Below are 18,896 nucleotides of genomic sequence, written 5' to 3'. Positions count from 1 at the left end.
AAAGAAACATGTAACATAGAGAAAAATGAGAAAATGGGGTTAATAGACACATTCAAGCATGTAAAGGCTGAGATTTTTTCTGGAAATGACAAAAGGTATAATTCTACAGCCTCTAGGCCAGAAAAACTCTTGAGCAAAAAATAAATAATCTAGACACAAAGTATTAAAATCATAGCAAACAATAGAGACACATTTAAAGCCATGAGCAAAGACGAATGAAGGGAAGAAAACAGAGGGAGGATTATCAAGAATGAAACCATAAGGCTAATTTCAGACCTCACGATAATAACAAAAGAAACTTATGAGAAATCATATTTTCAAAGTGTCAGTCTGGGATTCTAGATGCAGCTATAATGTCATAAAGAATGAGGACATAATGAAGACATTTTGAAAATTCAAGATAGATGTCCTTGAGGAAGCAGTAAATTGAGGCCAAAATGACAATGTAAGCTACAAGAAGCAAAGCTGAGCAAAATAAAGGGTAAAAAAGAAGTAAATTGAAGCACAGCAACTGATTTAGGTGTATACAGTCAAAATAGGGAGTTCTTAGGAGGTGAACTGTGTCTTTCATATTTTCATATGTGAAAGTCTTACCCTCAAAGATCAACAGGAAGTAACCTTATCGGGACATAAAGTCATACTAGACGTAATAGTTAAAATGAGGCGATCCTCATGCAAAGTGACTGGCTTCCTTATTGAAAGAAGAAACTGGGGCACAGAGACATGCACACAAGGGGAGGACCACATGAGGATGAAGGCAGAGCTGGAGTCACACTTCCACAAGCCAAGGAAAGCTGAAGTGGGCTGGAAAAACAAGAGCTTAACAAGAGACATGGGAAACGAATACAGGAACCAAGCTTCACACCGGAGATAAATTAAGTTTAAGATGGAAGGGGAAAGATTAAAGGTAAGAAGTTCTTGATGGTGCAGAAGAAGGAAGAGAATCACTAATTTCCATGGTGGGGGGTGGGGGGCGGGGGTGTGGGTGTATGTGCGCACGTGCACGCACACACACATGCCAGTCCTGGAACTTGAACTCAGGGCCTATCCACTGTTCTTGAGCTTTTGTGCTCAAGGATAGCACTCTACCATATGAGCCACAGTGGCTTCACTTTCTGGCTTTGGGGTGGTTAACTGGAGATAAGACTCTTGTGGACTTTACTGCCCAGGCTGGCTTTATAGTGCGATCATTAGATCTCAGCCTTCTGACTAGCTAGGATTGCTAGGCTTGAGCCACCAGCACCTTGCAACTTTGATCTTTGAACTTTAAAAATATATGTTAAAATTTAAGAATAATCACACACAAAAAGAACAACATAAATAAAAATAGATATCTTCTTTTTTTTTTTTCCTTTTTTGGCCAGTCCTGGGGCTTAGAACTCAGGGCTTGGGCACTGTCCCTGAGCTTCTTTTGCTCAAGGCTAGCACTCTACCACTTGAGCCACAGTGCCAAATCTGGCTTTTTCTATTTATGTGGTACTGAGGAATTGAACCCAGAGCTTCATGCTTGCATGCTAGGCAAGTGCTCTACCACTAAGCTACATTCCCGCCCCAAAACTGGGTATCTTTTAAGTCAGCAGAAAGGAAAAGAAGAATTTTAAAGACTAGCAAATAAAAAGAACCAAAAAAATTTTTAAAGACAGTTGATAAAAATCCCATAAGAAATCTGCAATAAGAGCCGGGCGCTGGTGGCTCACGCCTGTAATCCTAGCTATTCAGGAGGCTGCGATCTGAGGATCGCGGTTCAAAGCCAGCCCGGGCAGGAGAGACCGTGAGACTCCTATCTCCAATAAACCACCAGAAAACCGGAAGTGGCGCTGTAGCTCAAGTTGTAGAGCGCTCGCCTTGAGCTGAAGAGCTGAGGGACAGCGCCCAGGCCCAGACCGACAAAAAAAAAAAAAAAAAGAAAAAGAAATCTGCAATAAGAATATACATAAACGGGCTGGGAAGGTGGCTCAGTGGTAGAGCGCTTGCCTTACATGCCTGAGGCCCTGGGTTCGATTCCTCACTAACACATAAGCAAAAAAGAAAAAAGCCGGAAGTGGCGCTGTGGCTCAAGTGGTAGAGCGCTAGCCTTGAGCTGAAGAGCTGAGGGACAGCGCCCAGGCCCAGAGTTCAGGACCCATGAACGGACCCAAAAAATAAAAAATAAAATAAAATAAAGAATATACATAAACTGACTAAATACACTAAAGGTATCTTGTTGATAGAAAGGAATATCTTAGAGATGGAGCCCAAATCTAAACAAGAAACTCTTTCATAATTCATATCTATGCACATAGCTGGAAAGTGGGTTTGTGCTGTGGAATTTTACACTGTGGCATATCAATGCTCAAAGAGTATGGTGTTTCAGAGGATTGTAATTTTTGAATTAGGAATGTCCAGCTTGTAATACATAATATATATCCATACAAAATGAAATATACTTTACATTCAACTGAATTGTTAAGGATTAACTGGTTAACACTGAGTGGTAACCCTGAATTTTATAAGCATTCTGGAGCTACACAGCCTTAATAATATTGCCCCAGTAATATTTGATTGTACAAACCACAAAACAGAATTGTTAATAGAAGGAACTGAACACTCAATCATCATGATAGGAGGTTTTACTAAATCTTTGAGTATCTGACAGATTATGCAGACCAAAAATAAGATACAGAAAATCTGCACACAGAGTCTCCACTCCTAACAGTACAAGCAGACCTAGTGAATGTTTTGACTCTTCTTTAGTTTTCTTAATTTTTTTTCAAGTTCTGGGGATTAGATTTCACACTAAGACAGGCTCTTACCACTGAGCCGCATCCCCAGTCCCTCCATTTAACTTAAAACAAAAAAATAACAGAATTGCAGTTAACATAGTTTAGGCAATATCATTCAAAAGAGGTTAATAAAAACTGGAAAATGCCAAATTAAGTATATTTATATAGTTACAGTTTCTTTTTAGTAACTTACAAGCATTGCTATCATGAAAATTCTGAAATAATCACAAAACTACAAAGTAATGTCAAAGTTAAAAGATTATACAATTGCAAAAAGAGTTTCAACTGGAGAAACTGAAAACATGTCAGTTCAGCTCAAATGAATGGGCCATGATAGATACAAAGCATGCTCATTCACAAGCCAGGCATGGAGACACATGCATGTAAGCCCAGCCATCAGGAGGCTGAGGCAGGAGAATTGAAACTTTGAGACCAATTTGAACAACTTAGTAAGACTCTGTCTCAAAAATAAAGTAGAAAGCTCATACTTTGGATTCAGGTCTTTGAGTATCTCACAATCAGACTTGGAAAAGGCATGGGGAAAAATAAAATAAAATGGTGCGTTAAGTTAGAGAGGCAACTTAAAGCCAGGAAATCTGCTTTTAAAGGAAAACTATTAATATATACCAACAATTAAAAATCAAATGCTAAATCCTAACCTTATTAATGAAATTACAAGATGGCTAAATGCAAACATCAAACCTCCTATTGGCACTGTACTATTTAACAATTGCTAATTTGGAGACTCTGAGAAAGAAACAGCATGACTATAAGGTGCAATTAAAGCATTTACTTAAAGGTCTTAGCTTTAAAAAGATAGATGAAAGGTATTTAAATTATAGATGTAATTATAGTACAGAGTTGTGCATTTATATTTACTCATCAGAACTTCTTAAGACGTTAGGTGTCAGGAAGCAAGGAAGAGTAATTATTGAGTCAGCAAAAAGAAATCCGTGTTAATTACATTAAGGGTTTGGTTTTTGTTTTCATTATTTTTAAATCAAGCAGGAAAATGCTGTGATTTGGATCCTCAGTGGCCTCCAAGGGCTCTGGTATTAGAAGACTGGCCCCCGGTTTAGCCTAGTGAGAGGTCTGGGGTCATCAAGGTATCCTCTGGGAAGGGGTTGTAGGATCTCCAACTCTTCCTCTCATTCATATTCCAGCTAGGAAGTGAGAGATTCTGTTCCACCACCTGCTTCCAGCACAGACCCAAAAGCAATGAGACCAACTGGCCATGGGCTGAAACCTCCCCAAAATTGTGAACCAAAATTAACCTTTCTTCCTCATATGTTGATCACCTCGCTGACTGACAGGGAGAAAATACATCAATTTCCCAGCAGGAACCCAGACTAAGTCACATTTTTCCCTTCCCTGAGTTTTATAAACAAGAATATCTCCCTTCAACTATCACAATCTGCATCAAAATTCTGAGACTCCTAACGATACTCTTTTTTCTGATATTCTTTATTTTTTTATTTCGATTAGCATCATTTTATATGTATATAACTATTGAGCTATTGTAATCCCCTGCCAGGACTATACTAGACATCATTACTAATTATTACAAATGAGGAAAAACACGGAACCTATGTGTCTTTGGGTCTAGCTTATTTCACTAATATGATCTTTTTCTAAGTCTCTCCATTTCTTTTTTTTTGGGGTGGGGGGAAGGTCCGGTCGCGGGGCCTGAACTCTGGGCCTGAGCACTGTCCCTCAGCTCTTCAGCTCAAGGTGAGTGTTCTACCACTTGAGCCACATCACCATTTCTGGTTTCCTGGTAGTTAATTGGAGATAAGAGTTTCACAGTCTTCCCTGCCTGGGCCAGCTTTGAACTGCAATCCTCAGATCTCAGCCTACTGAGTAGCTAGGATTGCAGGTGTGAGTCACCAGTACCCAGTGATCCTTCTTTCAATTTTTACTTTATTGTTATTTTAGAGGTGATAAACAGAGAGGTTACATTTACATGAGTCAGGTAATGAGTACATTGCCTTTTGTACAATGTCTTCTGTTCCTCATTCTCTCCCAGTCAATCCCTTGCCTCTCCACCCACAAGTTGGATAGTTCACTTTCATCAGTGTCCAGTGAGCTCCATTGCTGCAATTTTTCACCCATTTTCTTCCAGTTCTGTGCCCTCCCCCCCCCTTTCTGAAGATGTACATATAAATACACTGTATATAAGGTAAAGAAGACAGAATCCTCAAAAAACTAAAAAAGAAAAAAAAAGTCTTTTGTTTCCATATCTGAAGAGCTCATTTTATTTATTTTTTTTATTTTTATTTTTTATTTTTGGTCGGTCGTATGGCTTGAACTCTGGGCCTGGGCGCTGTCCCTCAGCTCTTCAGCTCAAGGCGAGCGCTCTACCACTTGAGCTACAGCGCCACTTCCGTGGTTTATTGGAGATAGGAGTCTCATGGTCTCTCCTGCCCGGGCTGGCTTTGAACCGCGATCCTCAGATCTCAGCCTCCTGAGTAGCTAGGATTACAGGCGTGAGCCACCAGCGCCCGGCTTTGAAGAGCTCATTTTAGTAAGTGCATTATTTTATATAACTACAAAGAGGTGCTTAGGCATTACACCTTTGTGATTCTCTCCTAAGAGTATCCTCTTCTGGTCTCACTGTATTTGATATCTAGAATCCTGTGTAATTTGTCATATCTCAGTGCATTTTAGGTCTAACATCTACATATCAGAGAGAACATGTGCCATTTGTCTCTCTGATCTTAGCTTACCTCACTTAACATGATTTGTTCTAGTTCTATCCATTTTCCTGCAAATGACATTATTTTATTCTTTCTAATGACTGTAAAATTCCATTGTATATATACCACATTTTTTGGTTCCATTCATCTATTGTGGGGCATCTGGGCTGTTTCCATACCATGGCTATTGTGAATAGTGTAGCAATGAACATGGCTGTGCAGGGGTCCTTATCATCCTAGCTCATGATGTTCAGGGCAGATGCCTAAGAATGGTATGGCTGGATTGTAGGAAAGGTTTATGCTTATCTAACTGATCATTCTTGCTGCAAATAGGAGACATTGTTCGTGTTGCACTGTGTGAATTTATTATGGGTTAGATCCTGAGTAGAACTGAGGCACTGGAATAAAGCTATAGTTGGAGACTTGCCTGTGGAATGACCTATAAGTGACTCTATCTGAGAGACCTACTTAAATAATGCCAATGGCTTCCTACAAAGAACAGGTAGGTGGCCACCTCCATTTAAACTTAAATGGTTTGCTGCAGTACTGAGCTGTGGTCCTGTACAATTTAGGAAATCACACTGTGTTCTGGATTAAAACAAGGTCCCTGGCCAGCACAGTCCTCTTAGAGTCATACTCCACCGCGGGTGAATAGTGCTGACTTTGCTGACTAGAGAAAAGGGGGAGGGGGTTGAGCTACTATTCTAGCAAAGAGAGAAAGAGATGATCAGAACAAATCCTTCATCCCCTAGGTTACCACGGCTGCCCAAGCATCACAAAAGAAAAACAGACAGAGTTTATGTCCACCTAGCCCAGTCAACCCTGAACGAGGAAGGCACTTTTCAAACATAGACCAGACATTCACAAATTCACACAGGTAACTGGTACTATAGTATAGTAAAGATGGCAACTTTGGAAACAAGGCGTGCTGTGTCTAACTAGGTTAGTTGGAAAGTTGGAAGAAGCTGACTGAATAAGCTAGATACAGCCCACCTGCAGTAAGGGAATACCCAAGATGCCTTGGACTTCCCAACACCCCAGTTCCTGTGCTTTCTTTGTGAGGTGGCTTTTAGGCCCCAAATCAATCAACAAGTAAATGGCCTTCCCTACAGAGCAAAGCCTATTTGTCTACAGTTCCCAACTAACTCAAAGAAACCAACGCCACCCACTTAACCTACTTCCAGACAGAGATGACTTCAAGCTCTGCCAGCCATTCATTCCTTCCATAGCATGGCAGAGCATGAAGCAATACTTTTCATCCACCCTCTGGATGGGCATGTGTTTATCAGAGATCCTTTTAAGCCAAACATCCTCTGAGAAGTAGGCCAAGGGTAGAATCTTTGGGAAGCAGGCCGAATATAGCACACATGTCACCAGGGATCCAAGAGGTTCTCTCCAGCTGCTGTTTTCAGACCAGAATCTTCCTTGATATTTCCTGGGCCAGAATTAGTACCCATAAACCGGGTACTTCCTTACATTGTTTGGCTGATGCTCTTCCTGCTGAGAAAGCGTTTGACCTGTGAGTGTGTACCACAAGGTCAAATTGCTCCTGGCTCCCCTGGTTCCTTAAATAGCAGTGCTTTCTCTTCAGATTTGCAAAGTCATCTGTGCTCCCTGCAACAGAGGGCTTGGGTTGGCTCTAGGGCAGGAGGAAACTGAGCCCGTTCACCTTTAAATCTAGATCCAAAACAAGAGTGACATCAGCATTTCTCTATCCAGAGTAGTGCCCACACTTCAGTGATGGAAAGGGATGGGGAAGAGGGCTGAACTGGGATTGGAGAACTTGGATTTCTGTGTTGGCCTTAACCTTGTGACCCAAGGCCAGTGATCCAAGTTTGCTGTCCTTCAAATCAGAGGCAAGTTATACTGGGTGATGTTCCCTGGGCTCCAGCCTACTTTCTATCCTAGGCTGACAGGCAGGAAAGCCATCAAAGGGCTCTTTTTTGTTGTTGTTTGGGTTTTTGTTTTGTTTTGTTTTGTTGGTTGTGGGGCCTGAACTCTGGGCCTGGGCACTGTCCCTCAGCTCTTCAGCTCAAGGCTAGTGCTCTACCACTTGAGCCAAAGCACCACTTCAGGCTTTTTCTGCTTATGTGGTGTTGAGGAATTGAACCCAGGGCCTCATGCATGCAAGGCAAGCGCTCTACCACTGAGCCACCTTCCCAGCCCGTCAAAGGGCTCTTTGACTATCACTTTCTCGTTGGGGTCTTCCAGCAGGGAAGAGCTGAGCAATGCCTAACTGCTCTCAGCCAGGCTTCTGGACAGTAAAACAGACCACAACCACCAGAGACTAAAGCACAGAACAACCACTGGCTTGCTTCTGTACATCATTCCCCACCTGCCCTGGCCAGCAGCCAGCAGATGCCTGACACTTGGCAAAGGTGATGATGGATGGTGGTGGGATGGTTTCCTTTATTCCTTCATCCTGAAAGGATCCTCATCAAAATCATTCTTAGTAACGCAGCTATGTGCTGAGCTATCTATCTTGTGTGTGTGTGTGCCTATATCTGGGCTTGAACTCAGTACCTCTTGCTCTCACTTGGCTTCTTTGCTTGCTCAAGACTAACACTCTACCACTTGAGCTACACCTTCACTTTTGGCTTTTTGCTGGTAAACTAGATACTAGAGTCTCACACACATTTGGGGGGGGGGCTGGGCTGGCTTTGTGATCCTCAGATCTCAGCCTCCTGAGTACCTAGGATTACAAGCATGAGCCACCAGTGCCTGGCAACCACTTCCTGATTACATATATATTTATATTTATATATAATGCATATAAATATATAATATGTTATTATATTATATATTATATTATATATATTATATATTATATACTATATATTATAGTATATTATATTATATATATGTCAGACATTGTGCTTAATACTTTCTATATGTAGCTGGCAACTTGCATTCCCTATCATTCCCCAATTATGCTATCAGCCCAACATATTGTGACCTGCAAGATATCCAACCTCTGCCCAGCAATGAAACATTCCCACCCTTGATCTTCTAGCCATCACCTTCAAGAAAAGGGACTCCAGGGACTCCCTCTCCCATCAGCTTCCTAACACAGAAACAATGTTCCCCCAAAACTATTCTAAGGCCCTTTTTCAACCTAGGCCTCTGAGCTTCTATCCCGGAGTGTGTTTTGGGTACGGTTGATGGGAACACATGGAGCAGAACTGCCCCCTCAAGGATCAAGGGTCACCTGGATGCTGATTTCTTTATGCATGAATGTGTTCAAGACCAAGGGTGGCTCCCGCCACCCTCCTAGGCCACAGCGCATCCCACCATGGTGGTGATTTTATTCCAGGGTCTTTCTCACCTTTCCCCACCTTAGACTTCTGCAGCACCTCCCTGAAGAATGATCTGAACCACAAGCCTTTGGGGGTGAAGTCTCTGCTTTCTGGAGGGAAGCAGATTGGGTAGGAGGCCAACTGAGAGATTCCTGACTCCACCCCCATCCTCACAAGCAATTGTCCCCAAGATCATTTGTGGTCTCTGTCAGAAGTGATGGGGGGGGGGAGACAATCATGGGGCTGAATCTCTAAGCGCTGTTAAGTCTTCACAAATCACATGCGACTCTCAATCATACCCATGTTCCAGGAGATGGAAACTGAGGCTCTAAGAATGATAGCACCAAAGGGCATGCAGTTAGGTCTTGCATCTAGATCTGCTGAATTCTACAGTTCAGGCTTCAGCCAGGTGGTGATCAAATATCTCTTCTTTGTTTCTCTCACAGGTCACAGTTATTGGATAACAATGATGAATTGGCTTGATGACCTCAGCTTATTGTAGCCCCAGCAAAGGTTTAGCCACATCATTATTTTGTAGGGAAGAAAAGATAAGCAAGAGTTCCCTATGTCTAATTTCTGATATTAAAAAAAAAACCCACAAGATTAAAACTAGAGCAGCAGAAATTCTTTTTTCTTCTAGAAAAACATTCCCACTGCTCTAGTTTTAATCTTGTATTGTCAAGACACCAGGAGTCTAAAATTGAGGCCTGTAGGGAGCCAGGGGTAATTTTTAGAATCACAATGAATTACAGAGCAAACAGAGGCTCAAAGTCAGAGGCAGGCAAATGTCTCTGATGAATGAGTTAGCAAAAAAAAAAAAAAAAATGTTCTACTACACTTTAAAACCCTGAAGTCACACTAGCTGTTTTTAGAATACATGAAGCTTCTTCTAGGTTCAACTTAAGTTCAATGATGCAAAACAAGCCACTGTTCCTGCAGAAGGAGAAGCTCTGACTTGGGGGACAGGAAAGCAGGCTTCCATTCTGGCTCTGCCTCAGACACAGTATTTCTCTCATTTCTCTAAGCCACATAGAACTCTGCTCTATAGAATGGAGACAGTAGTGCATATCTTACTGTAAAACATCAAAGAGATCATTCATCCCACACTAGGAGTTTTGAACACATGGAAGACAAAAAATATACTCAAATATTCAAGTGACCAACAGGGTAAAGCACCTGACGGGCACTCAGAGAAATGCCTGGTGAGACTTTGCTCTCTTGTGTACCTTAAAGCTGGGGAATGAAAAGAGATGAGAAGAAAGGGGACCAAGAAATCCAGGGTCAGTTGTGAAGACCCAGGGGGAACTGAAAGAGGATGGCACCCAGACAGGGCAGGGAAGTGGAGCTGGGAAATGGGGTTCTCACGATGGGAGGCTAGAGGTACAAACTGAAACACCCCCAGGTAACACCCAGAGGGAAGTCACTGGAGACTGTGGTCTAGGGCCAGCAGGAAACAGGAAGCTCTGAAGAGGAAGCTCAAAGCACTTAAGGGAAGCTCCTGGGCCTTCAGCTGGCACCATACGATGAAGAAACACAAAGGCGTAGGCCAGATGTGAGCCTCTCCATCTTGATCTTCCCAGTCTCACAGACTGCAGGGAGTTAGTTTTTCATTATAGATTATCCAGTCTTTGGTATTTTGTTACAGTGACAGAAAATAGACCAGGATGGCCTCCATCTTTCCTCCCTCCCATTCTCCGTGACTCCCTGAGGCTAACTCCCCCTACAAACTGGAAGGTGGGGGCTCAGCCCTGGCAGTGGTGGTGAGGAGGAGGTAGGGATGGGTGGGGAGAGGGGACAATGGGCCCTCTGGTCACATCAGCCCCATAAACAGCTTATGTGATGTGTCAGATAAGATAGAACACAGCATAGGGCAAACTGGTCTAACAGAACTTTTTCCCAGCAGGTCCAAATTCAATTTTTTTAATATTTTTAAGCAGTTTATGAATACAGTGCATCTTGACCACCCTTCCCAACCCCGCCTTCCCTCACTTTACTGAATTTTAGGTTATGCATTGAATTTTTGCCATTGAACAATGCAGTTTGATCCGTGTCAACCTCTTCAACCCCCTTTGACCCATCCCCTCCCTTATTTTTCTTAATTCTGTGATACGTACAGCGAATTCCTGCCTGCCTTCTCCTCTCCTCCCCTCCTCAGCCTTCTACCTGTCTCCTCTCGGGGCCCCACCGGCAATAACCCACTCCTGGTCTCTGCATGGCAAAGGCCCTGACTCACAAGCTACACAGCCCACAGAATGGGAGAAGAGTTTTACCAAGTTGAATTTTATGCCTGCTCTCACAGGGAGAGCTGCCAACACATATGTTACCACTAAACAACACCTTGGTGGCTCTCGCTCTCGCTCTCTCTCTCTCTCTCTGAGAGCAACTGGCCGACACACTATTTCTTTTAGAAAACCCACCTCCCAAGTCTAAGAACAACTAGAGAAAGAAAGAAAAAAATAGCTGCATCTGCTCTCCAAGGCTATCTGCGTCACTGCTACGCCAGCCAAGAACTGTTTCAGCTCCTCTGTGAGTACAAAGCAGCCTGACCTACCTCCACTCCCTGGCTGGCCTGAGCTAGCTTTCAAAGCGTCCTCAAAAATGTCCTCAAAACTCCAAGCACTCCAACAGGTCACAGGGGACCAAGGTGTTTTGTCCTGTGACTCTCCAAGCCTTCCCCTCGCATGCCCGCACTTCTGCCCAGCCCACAGACACACACACACACCTGCATGCACAGCTGCAGACAGAGACACGTGCACACTGCGACTCACTTCACAACACGGGGTGCGGCTTCCTCCAGAGGAAAGCAGGGCTGTATCCACCCCTCTCCTGCATGGGGACTAGATGGCTCAGGGTAGAGGGGGCTACAGTTCCCTCCCTTCTCTACCTCCCAGGCCAGGGAGGCCCCACACTGAATCACAGAACCCAGGGGTAGCATGAGAGGTCACAGGTCAGTGAATAGATGCATGGTCCTCAGCCACTCACTGCTCAAACTGGACATTCTTACTTGGTCCATAAAACTCAGACAGCACCCAGGCCCTGAGTTCAAGCCCCAGTATCAAAACAACAGCAATGAAAAGAATACAGACCAATTCCTTTGCTTCTCTCTCTACCACAATAATAAAGGAAGAACAGATACCCGAACTTCTTGTTTTTTTCTGAATGAAGAATGCTCTTTGGGGAGAGAGTTAACTCAAAAATTCCTCCTCATATAAAGTCACTTTGCAAATTCAATTAGACAGTTTTACTGATGATACCTGGTTCTGGTCTAGAAGTGAAGGCAAAAAAAAAAAAAAAACACCTCAGGAAGTGGCGCTGTGGCTCAAGTGGTAGAGTGCTTGCCTTGAGCTGAACAGCTGAGGGACAGCACCCAGGCCGAGTTCAAGCCTCACAACTGACAAAAAAAAAAAAGGCAAATGATTCAGGGAGATAGAGAAGGTGGCTCAGTGGTAGAGCGCTTGCCTTGCATGCATGAGGCCCTGGGTTCAATTCCTCAGCACCACATAAGCAGAAAAAAGCGGAAGTGGTGCTGTGGCTTAAGTGGTAGAGCTCTAGCCTTGAGCTGAAGAGCTGAGGGACAGCGTTCAGACCCAGAGTTCAAGCCCCACAACCGACAAAAAAAAAAGCTGAAAAACAAACAAAGACAACCTAGCTTCAATATCTGTCTCTCATTAATGATGAGAGAACATATAGACAAATGTCAGTGTGAACTTTGTGGGAGCGGGGTGTAAGTGTGGTATGTCAGTCTTGGGGCTCAAACTCTGGGTCTAGGTATTATCCCTGAGTTATTGTGTTCAAGGATAGCATTCTACCACTTGAGCCACAGCTCTACATCTAGCTTTTTCTTTTCTTTTTTTTTCTTTTTTGGTAGTTTGGATATGAGACTCAAGGGTTTTTCTGTCTGGCCTGGCTTTGAACTTAATCCTTAGATCTCAGCCTCCAGAGTAGGGAGGATTACAGGCTTGAGCCACTGGAAACAGGCAACTTTACTCTTCTTTTTTTTCTTCTTTAAATTATCTTTAAGTAGTTATACAAAGCAGTTGCCATTTAACAAAGCAGCTTATGAATACTATATATCTTGATCAATGTCACCACTTTCAACATTTTCACCCATCCCTCCCTTATCTACCGTTTCCCTTCCTAATTTTGTAGGATATATTTTGGATTCTTTTTTTTTTTTTTTTTTTGGCCAGTCATGGGGCTTGAACTCAGGGCCTGGATACTGTCTCTGAGCTTCTTTTGCTCAAAGCTAGCACTCTACCACTTGAGCCACAGTGCCACTTCTAGCTTTTTCTGTTTATGTGGTTACTGAGGAATTGAACCGATGACTTCATGCATGCTAGAGAAGCACTCGACCACTAAGCCACATTCCCAGCCCAGTATTTTGGATGCCTGACTGTATTCTCCTCCTCTTCTCCCTTTCCTTTGTTCCTTGACCCACCCACATTTTCTAGTATCTCTTCCTGGTATTTTGCTGAACTTTCTCTTTGCTTTTCTAAGGAATTACACTGTGTGAGTTCTCTCTGGAACCTATTTTATTTAGGTTAATATTTTTGCATATACTTGCACATCACCCAACGTATTATAAGTTTATAAGCTAAATCTAGCTTCTACAAAGCAGTGTGGATGTTCCTCAAAAAATAAAACAGGATACAGGAAAGCCTCTAGCATGACCATTTTCATTACAGCTCTATTCACCATAGCTAAGGTATGGAATCAGCCCAGATGCCCCTCAATGGGCAAATGGATCAAGAAAATGTGATACACACACACACACACACACACACACACACACACACACGAATTTTACCCATCTATTAGAAAGAATGCTATTGTATCACTTGTAAAGAAATTGAAAGACCTGAGAATAATTATGTTGTGAAGTGAAGTAACTCAGGCCCATGGAGACAAAGGATATAAGTTTTCCCTTAGATGTGGAAATTTTAGTCTTTTTAATGAGGGTGCTGGCAACTTTGATTCATCAGTTTCTAAAATGTCTTTTTTTTTTCTTTTTGTCAGTCATGGAGCTTGAACTCTGGGCCTGGGCACTGTCCTTGAGCTCTTCAGCTCAAGGTGAGCTTGAGCCACAGCACCACTTCCAGTTTTATTGGAGATAGGAGTTTCACGGATTTTCCTGCCCAGGCTGGCTTTGAACCATGATCCTCATATTTCAGCCTCCTGAGTAGATAGGATTACAGGCGGGCTGGGAAGGCGGCTCAGTGGTAGAGGGCTTGCCTTGCATGCTGAGGCCCTGGGTTTGATTCCTCAGCACCACATAAGCAAAAAGAAAAAAGCCGGAAGTGGCGCTATGGCTCAAGTGGTAGAGCGTTAGCCTTGAGCTGAAGAGCTGAGGGACAGCGCCCAGACCCAGAGTTCAGGCCCCACAACCGGACCCAAAAAAAAAAAAAGGATTACAGGCGTGAGCCTCCAGGGCCTAGGTATCTGAAATGTCTTTTTCAAATGTTAATAAAACACTTGATTTTTCTGAAGTTCAGACATGGAAGCAAGTAATTAGTAGGTTCCTATCATAACTCAACCAGATTGGCATTATCTTTGTTTCTAAACTGCTTCATAAACAAAGGGTGATAAGATTTTTTTTATTTTTTTGTCGGTACTGGGGCTTGAACGCTGGGCTTGGGTGCTGTCCCTGAGTTCTTCAGCTCAGGGAGAGCGCTCTACCACTTGAGCCACAGCACCACTTCCCGTTTTCTAGTGGTTTATTGGAGATAAGAGTCTCATGAACTTTCCTTCCCAGGCTGGCTTTGAACCTGGCTTTGAACCCCGATCCTCAGATCTCAGCCTCCTGAGTTGCTAGGATTACAGGCGTGAGCCACCAGTGCTCAGCTTGATAAGGAGCTTTTAAATTCCAAAAGATCTAGAAATTCAAGTACAGAGGACTTACTAAAATCTCTTTTGTTGTTATTGCTGTTTGTTTACTTATTTGTGACCCAAATCTGGGGCTTGAACTCAGGGCCTCATGGTCTCACTTCAAGGGAAAGAAAGGAGAACTGTTAAGTAGATAGAGATAAACAAAGGAAGGCGTAACACGTGGCAGATAACATGTGGCCAATCATGGAGACTTTTGCTCCCACAGTGTCCGGGGCTCCTGCTCAAATGTTTCTTCCCATAATGTCCTAGTGTGCAATCAATCAATAAAAAGAGCCATGTTGGCTCAAGCATGAGCCATCAAGCAATCAGCAAAGCCCAAAGGAGGAGATGTGGGAGGAGCCCTTACTATAGTACCACCCCTGAAAAGGATTCCATTGAACTCCTCTTTTGGGGGCCACTCTCAGATGAGAGGGTCTCTCCTTTCACCGTTAACTTTCAAATGAAGTTATTTTATTTATCTTAAACACTTTCCTGCCTTTTAATTCTTTCATGGACAGAGAAAATAAGTCCTTACTCATAGAGGGAATTACCTTTTTCACTAAAGGCTGGAGCTCTACCACCTCCCACACCTCTACTTTCAGATTTTTGCTGCTTAATTGGAGCTAAGAATCTCAGCTTTGAAATAAGGTTTTGGTTTTGGGTTTTTGCCAGTCCTAGGGCTTGAACTCATGGCCTGGGCACTGTCCCTGAGCTTCTCTTGCTCAAAGCTAGCACTCTACCACTTGAGCCACAGTGCCACTTCCAGCTCTTTCTGTTTATATGGTACCTAGGGCTTCATGCATGCTAGGCAAGCACTCTACGACTAAGTCACATTCCCAGCTCTTGAAATATATTTTATTTGTTTGTTTGTTTGTTTGTTTGTTTTTGGGTCTGGTTGTGGGGCCTGAACTCTGGGCCTAGGCGCTATCCCTCAGCTTTTCAGCTCAAGGCTAGCGCTCTACCACTTGAGCCATAGTGCCACTTCCGGCTTTTTTCTCTTTGCTTATGTGGTGCTGAGGAATCAAACCCAGGGCCTCATGCATGCAAGGCAAGTGCTCTACCACTGAGCCACATTCCCAGCCCTTGAAATAGATTTTAAAGCAACTGAATCTCAAAAGTAATTTATTCAAGCCCATGGCTTCATTTCTTTTTTTCTTTTTTTTTGGGGGGGGGGGTCCAGTCATGGGCCTGAACTCTGGGTCTGGGCACTGTCTCTCAGCTCTTCAGCTCAAGGCTAGTGCTCGACCACTTGAGCCACAGCACCACTTCTGACTTTTTTTCTTTTTGCTTATGTGGTGCTGAGGAATTGAACCCAGGGCCTCATGCATGCAAGGCAAGAACTCTACCACTGAGCCATCTTCCGAGCCCCATGGTTTCATTTCTAATTAACAGAGTTTAACATCAGGACAGCCCATCACTATCAAATAATACCTGCAAAATATTTTCTCCTTCCATGTCAGAAAGAATTCATTCATTCCTTACTTATTCTGCAAATATTTATGGATTGCTTTATATCACAGGTTCTTGTAAGTCCTAGAAATACTGATGTGAAGAGTTTACATTTCTATTCTCAAAGAGCTCATAGTGGGGAGGAACTCATCGTTAGAAAAGAACCAACAATTAAGTATGCCACTGGATGCTCCCTAAGAGCACAAACAAGGAGAAAGAGCTCTGCTCTCCAGCAAGACCGGGTAGCAGAGCTGACACACTGGAACCCAGGGCCTGAAGGACATGTGGCAGTGAGCCATACAAAAGGGACTCCAAGGAACATTATGTACAAAACAAGGCAGGGAGTGAACGGAACATCTGGGGAATGGCAAGTATTTCCCTGGGTATGCAGGTGGGAAGTGGTTAGAAAACTAAGCCATGCCAAATCAGAGAATTCCCACATATGCAAAGAGTACCCTGAAGACTGACTCTTGAATGAGGTAAAAGGCCAATCCTGAGCCAATGAAGAATGGAATGTGTTTATGATTCTGGAAATCTCCATTTAAGGTCACGACACCACAGAAGTTCATTAATGCTGGGCGCTGTTGGCTCATTCCTCTATTCCTATCTACTCAGGAGACTAAGATCTGAGGATTGCGGTTCAAAGCCAGTCTGGGCAGGGAAATATGTGACATTCTTATCTCCAATTAATCAGCAAAACTTTGGAAGTGGAGGTATGAGTCAAGTAGTAAGTGCCAGCCTTAAGCAAAAGAGCCATGTGAGAATACAAGTCCCCCTAGTTCAAGCCCCAGAACCAACACACACACACACACACACACACACACACACACACACACACACTTCTCCCTGCAAATAAGTGATCTTATAATACTAGAAAAATAAATGAAAATTAGGGTTTCAAGCAGCCACAAGGACTCAGACCTTAGTTCCACTTTACAGATAAAATGCTCAAAGTACAGTAACCCTGCCATCTCTGTTTCTGCATCTTCAGATTCAACTAAGGATTGAAAACAAAACTGATGCAATCCTCAGCAAAGGGGAGAAAAACTACAGTTCAAGGCTACCCCAGGCCAAAAAATAAAAATGTTAACAAGACCCTGTCTCAAACAAGTGAGTCATGGTGGTACACATGAGTAACCCCAGCTAGCAGGAAACAGAGGCAGGAGGACCATAGTCTGAAGTTGGTACACAATCCTATCTGAAGAATAAATTAAGTAAACATAAAAGATCAGGCATATGGCTCATGTGGTAGAGTGCTTGCCCAGAAAGTATGAGGTCCTGAAATCAATCACCAGTAGCACAAATACAAAAAAGGAAAGAAAACTGTACTTGTAATGGGCATGAAAAGAACTTTTTTCTTGTCTTTGTTCCTTGTACAACATAGGATAATAATGATTTCCATTGCACTGAGCATTGTAAGTAATCAGGTGATGATTTAAAGTATACAGGAGAATATGGATAGGTTCTGTGCAAATCCCACACCGTTTTAACTCAGGGCCTTGAGCATCTGCAGATTTTGGCACCTACAGAGATCCCAGAGCCTACAAACCACCCCTCCCCCCAGATACTGAGGGGCCTCAAAAGACAATCATAGTAACTTGCCTGGGCACACGCAGTTACCACATTCCAATGAAGGCAATCTGATTCCAGAATTTCACGTCTACCCACTACTTCACTCAACTAAGAAAATCAAGATGTTACAACATACAACGAAGCCAGGGACATCTTTCCAAGGAAGCAGAATGTCGTGACAGATGGTTGCTGAAGACCGTCATCTAAATCACAATGCACGCTTGCACTGTGCTTCATAACTGGAAAGTATGCTCGAATACTGTCTCACTGCTAGCTCCCTGCCCCCGTGAGGCAGGAATGTTACAGTCGTTTATCAAGAGGGTGATGGGCTGACTTCCCTCCTTGTAGGTCTAGTAGACTGAGCCTTTCAGCCTCTTCAGGCCATCAAGCAGTTCTGAGGAGTGGCCTGCCTCACACATAGGAAGATATCTCAGTTCCATGCTCAATGTGGACTTTTCCAAGTTCCAAAAGTGAGAGTGAAAATGTGCTCTGCTAGGTTCAGCTCACTTGTGCTGAAGTATCACCTAAAACCTATGTTGCAATTTGGAGTTTGATGTGTACCTTTGGAACCTGAGATCTGCTTTATAAGGTCATTCCTGGGAGATCCACTTCCATAACATGATCATCTCTCAGAGGCCTTGCCTCCAAAATCACCTTTCAGGTTAGGATTTCAACATTATGAAACCAAACCCTAAAGAATTAACAAATTTGCCTCTTTTTGTCCCTCTTCTCAGAAGAAGAAGTAAAAATGGTCAGTAGACACCTGAAGAAATGCTCAATATTTCTGTCCATAAAGAAACTGCAAATCGAAACAACACTGAAATTCCATCTCAGCCCAGTTAGAATGGCCATCATCAAGCATACAAACAATAGAGGCTGGCACACATGCAGGAGGAAATGAACCCTAATACATTGTTGGTAGGATGTAAACTTGTTCGTGCTCTCTGAAAAGCAGTGTGAAGATTCCTCAAAAAAACTGAACATAGGGCTGGGAAGGTGGCTCAGCGGTAGAGCGCTTGTCTTACATGCATGAGGCCCTGGATTCGATTCCTCAGCACCACATAAGCAAGAAGAAAAAAGCCGGAAGTGGCGCTGTGGCTCAAGTGGTAGAGCACTAGCCTTGAGCTGAAGAGCAGAGGGACAGAGCCCAGGCCCAGAGTTCAGGCCTCATGACTGGATCCAAAAAAAATAAAATTAAAAAAAAAAAACTGAACATAGAACTTCCTTATGATCCAGCAATTTCCCTCTTGGCCATT

At 43.2% G+C, this 18,896-nt stretch overlaps 1 long non-coding RNA gene across 1 annotated transcript; it reads left to right on the top strand.

Annotated features, from left to right (window-relative positions):
• The first annotated feature begins 708 nt into the window (after positions 1–708).
• Positions 709–17,316, top strand: LOC105990555. Its single transcript, XR_001175319.1, has 3 exons — positions 709–907; positions 10,400–10,514; positions 17,060–17,316. It is a non-coding gene; the product is annotated as an uncharacterized LOC105990555 (long non-coding RNA).
• The last annotated feature ends 1,580 nt before the right edge of the window (positions 17,317–18,896 follow it).

This window comes from Dipodomys ordii, unplaced genomic scaffold (genome assembly GCF_000151885.1).
Source record: "Dipodomys ordii isolate 6190 unplaced genomic scaffold, Dord_2.0 Scaffold65, whole genome shotgun sequence".
Lineage (NCBI taxonomy): Eukaryota > Metazoa > Chordata > Mammalia > Rodentia > Heteromyidae > Dipodomys > Dipodomys ordii.
This window is presented reverse-complemented; position numbering and strand designations above follow the sequence as displayed.